This window comes from Eschrichtius robustus, chromosome 10 (genome assembly GCF_028021215.1).
Source record: "Eschrichtius robustus isolate mEscRob2 chromosome 10, mEscRob2.pri, whole genome shotgun sequence".
Classification (NCBI taxonomy): domain Eukaryota; kingdom Metazoa; phylum Chordata; class Mammalia; order Artiodactyla; family Eschrichtiidae; genus Eschrichtius; species Eschrichtius robustus.
Genome location: NC_090833.1, coordinates 107,962,687 through 107,967,091, shown reverse-complemented (window position 1 = coordinate 107,967,091; position 4,405 = coordinate 107,962,687). Strand labels below are relative to the sequence as shown.

The 4,405-nt window shown below is 43.4% G+C and overlaps 1 pseudogene; it reads left to right on the top strand.

Annotated features, from left to right (window-relative positions):
• The first annotated feature begins 1,578 nt into the window (after window positions 1–1,578).
• On the top strand, window positions 1,579–2,604 carry LOC137770785 (protein ARK2N-like; annotated as a pseudogene).
• The last annotated feature ends 1,801 nt before the right edge of the window (window positions 2,605–4,405 follow it).

Here is a 4,405-nt window from a genome sequence, read left to right as displayed (position 1 = left end):
GAAGAAATAAATAGCAATAAAATATGTGAGTATACATGTAAGTGTATATAAATGAATATTTGCTTATAAGATAATGAAAATAATTCCTTGTGAGATTGAAATATATGTAAGATAAAAACATGACATTGATAGCACAAAAAGTTGAGATGGTAGTAAACAGAGTATATTAGCCAGACTTATCCAGAGAAGCAGAACCAATACCAATAAGATGTGTGTCTGTGTGTGTGTATATATTCATATATGAGACATTATATATGTGTTGTATATACACACATTATAAGACATCTATTTTAAGGAATTGGCTTATGTGTTTATGGAGGCTGAGAAGTCCCATGATCTGCCATCTGCAAGCTGAAGACCCAGGAAAGTTGTTTGCAAACTTGGCTACATTTAAAATCACCTGGGGGAGGTTTTTTTAAATTAAACATTGTATTTTGAGATAATTGTAGATTCACATACAATTGTTTGGAATAATACAGACAGATCCTGTGTACCCTTCACCCAGTTCCCCCCAGCGGTAACATCTTGCAAAACTGTAGTACAGTATCACAACTAGGTTATCACCACTGATGCAGTTAAAATACAGGGCATTTTTATCACCTCAGAAACCCCTCAAGTTGCCCTTTTATAGTCACGCTCATTTCCTTGCTGCCTCCTTGACCCCTGGAAATCATTAATTTCCATTTCTATAATTCTGTCATTTCAGTAATGCTCTATAAACAGAATAGTACAGTTTTGTGATTGGCTTTTTCACTCAGCATAATTCCCTGGAGAATCATCTGATTTGTTGCATATATCAATAGTTTGTCCCCTTTTATCGCTAAGTAATAGTTGATATGGAGGTACCACAGTTTATTGACCCACTGAAGAACTTACGGGTTGTTTCCAGTTTGGGGCTATTTATGAATTTATTCCAGTTTGGTTGTTTCCAGTTTGGGGCTGTTATAAACATTCATGTACAGGTTTTTATGTGAACGTAAGTTTTCATTTCTCTGAGAAAATGTCCAAGAGTGCAATTTCTGGGTCATATGGTCATGGCATGTTCAGTGTTTAAAGAAACTGTCAAAACTGTACAGAGTTGCTGCACAATTTTATGTTCCCATGAGTAATATTTCTTAAGAGGCTCTCCACATTCTAGGAAGTAATTATTATGCTCAAGTGGGTGGTGCTTTAATTGGTCAGTCCTGGGTTATTTATGTGCTGCTGGAAGAGGAAAGTTCAGCTCCATCCCAGACACAGAGCCTAAGAGTAGCTCCCTAAAGGGTATCAGGAAGCCATTAGAGAAAGCCAATATTTGGAGGTGGTGCTCTGTCTGCGAGGCCTGCAAGGTTCATCCAGAAACTTGAATGGGATGTTGACACCACTGCATGAGAGGAGCACAGCCAAATCTCCCTGAGCCGAGCTGTTGGCACCTGCGAAAAGGTGGGGAGAGAAGGGAGCGGACTCCCTCCTGGACTGACTCAAGGATTCAAACACCACGAGCTTCATTCGGGAAGGCTTCAAGAGGGGTTGCTTTCCCGTTGCATCTTTGACGTAGTTTCCTAGACTCTGCTCCATGATTTAACTTGAAAGTCTGAAATGAAGCTGGAGGAAGCAGTGGGAAAAGTTGAAGGACTCATTGAGTCTGAAGTCCCACCAAAAACATCTGAACAAGAGTCAGCTAAGGAGGAAGATGGATCTGTGGAACTGGAATCTCAATTTCTGAAAGATGGTGTGGTGGATTGTACAGTTCTTTCTTCAAAGCCCTGCTTGTTGATGGAACTGAGAAGGGACTCTTTGGAGTGTCAGCATCCACGGAGGGTGACAAGCCGACAACTGGCCGAGTTTATGAGAGAGACTCCTCTAACCACTGCATGCTTTCCACTTCCTCTACTGGTCACCTGGCCGATTCACATACACTGTCTTCTGCAGAGGAGAATGAACCCTCCCAGGCAGAAACAGCAGTAGAAGGAGATCCTTCCAGAGTGTCTGGTGCCACAGTTGGGCGCGAGTCTCACCAGTCCTGATCTGAAAGAGAAACATCCACCATGGCTGCCAAGAAAACCCGGCAATCCAGTGATAAACAGAATGGCCCATTTGCCAAGGTTAAAGGTCATCGGACCCAAAAGCACAAGGAGAGAATCAGGCTACTGAGGCAGAAACGGGCGGCTGCTGCATGAAAGAAATATAACCTGTTGCAGGGCAGTAGTACCAGTGATAGTGACCTGACTTGTGACTCAAGCACGAGCTCATCAGATGATGCTGAAGAGGTTTCAGGGAGCAGCGAGACAATCACTGCAGAGATACCAGGTCATGTGGATCCAGGATTCCTAGCAAGTGACAAAACATCTGCTGGCAAGGCACCACTCAATGAAGAAATTAATATTGCCTCTTCAGATAGTAAAGTGGAGATCGTGGGAGTTCAGGAACATGCAAGGTGGGTTCATCCTCAAGGAGGTGTGACTCAGTGTTTCTTCATGGAAGCATGGCTCTGGCATGCAGTATGTTTGCACTTGGCAAACACAGTCATGGACTGCCGTGACTCCCCAGCAGACTTGGGCGTCACCTGCAGAAGTTGTTGGCCTTACATTGGATGAGGATAGCAGATGTAAATACCTACTGTAATGCAATGTCACTGTGTTCCCTCTGCACTGTTCCCTTCCACTTACTCCTCTTCCTCTTTGTGACTTGGAAGTTCATTGTCATAGCTTCAGCCTCAGAAGCTGTTTGTGGCATTTGTATAATCAAAACTCATGGAAAATTGCCCCCTTCCTCCCCCCCTTTTTTTTTAAATTAAAAGAAGTCACTTAGGAAAGTAACTTATCACAGAGAAAAGAATTTCTTCTTTCCCTCAGTAGGAATCTGAGAATGATGAATTTTATTAGACGACTTCATTTTACTTGGTGACTTTCAATCCTAGGAAACTGCCTTCCTTTTAGAATGATATTTTAATTACCAGGTGAAATGGATTTCAGTTTTTGAATCTTGTATTTATTTTTCTGTGTAATAAAATTAATATGTAGACTTGAAAAAAAAAAAGCCAATATTTGATTACCTACTATTACACTACCAGGCAGTGTTCTAAGCATTTACAGGTATTAGCTCATTAAATCCTTTCAACTACACAGGTACTATCACTCCATTTTACAGATGAAGCACCTGAGGCCCCAAGATTTAATAACTTGCCTAAAGTCACACAGCTAGTAAGTAGGGGGCCCAAATCCCAACACACCCTGCCTGGCTCCAGAACCTGTGCTCTTCTCCATTCTGCCATGCTTCCCCCAAAGGAGGGGAGAGGTGTCTGGGCAGGCAAATTGAATAGATCCTATATGAAGGCTCTCTCCTGTCTGGGACTTGTCCTCTTCCCTCAGGGTCAGCTATTTCCACTCTTCCTTTCAATCATTTCTCCTACCCCCGCCCCCCAAGATTTCACAGAATCTCCCTTTGTGGTTCTAGGAACACTGTTGCCCTCACATTCCTCTTACTAACTCACTGTTATAGATTAAAAGGAGAAAATCGGCAACAGCAATGGCAACAAAAACACAAACAGCCCAAGCAGAAGGCCGGTGTCTCTGGATTAATGCAGCTTATCAGGTTTCAGCGGGGACAAATTTCTGATGGGCAAGCACCTGTCTGGCAGGTGACGACATCTCTCTCCCAGGGTGTGCTGGCTCAGGCTGGGATGGAATGCTGCTATTTTCTTCTTGACCTTGAGGTAACCCATGCAAAGCACAGTCAGCACCTCATGAAAGGCTGGTGAAAACTCTCTCTCTCTCCCCACTGACTTTGCTTAGCTTGGGTGCCAGCACAGTGCAGTTTCAAAATCAGCATTGAGCATTTGCCAAGCATTGCCTGGGGTCAACCGTTTGTTGAAAGCAATGAGGGTATTCACCTTCACATAAGATTCACAAAATTTTCTTCCAGGAGCTCTATAGGTAGAGGAAGGAGGGAGGAGGAAGGAGTCCAGAATGACCTTTAGCCTTCTCAGGGCTCCCTTGCTGGAGGATTGGAGCTGGGAGGAGGCTGTAAGAGGGGGAAGAGGATGGACAGCCAAGGAGGAAGGAAAGAACGGTATAGGGGAGCATTCAGTCAAGGCAGGACCGGCTGAAGATACCATCAAAGCCCTACTAATTCTGATTTTTCTATTCTCTCCTTTCTCTGCGATAGGCTCTTCATTGTCATGTTTTCTGAGCTGACAATTTGGCCACAAAGTCAAATCCATAGTCTGACAGTGGAAGAGAATGTTTTGTTTGGGCATCTTTTGGAAATAGGGGGTATATTCTTGCCATGCTTCTGACTCTCCTGTTCATGCTCTCCTGTTCTCTACTCTCTTCATAATGCGGGATGAGGTGTGTGTAGACTATTTATGGTTTTCACTATAGATGTGGATTTGGCATCAGCTAAAATGTGCCCACTGAAGAGGTCA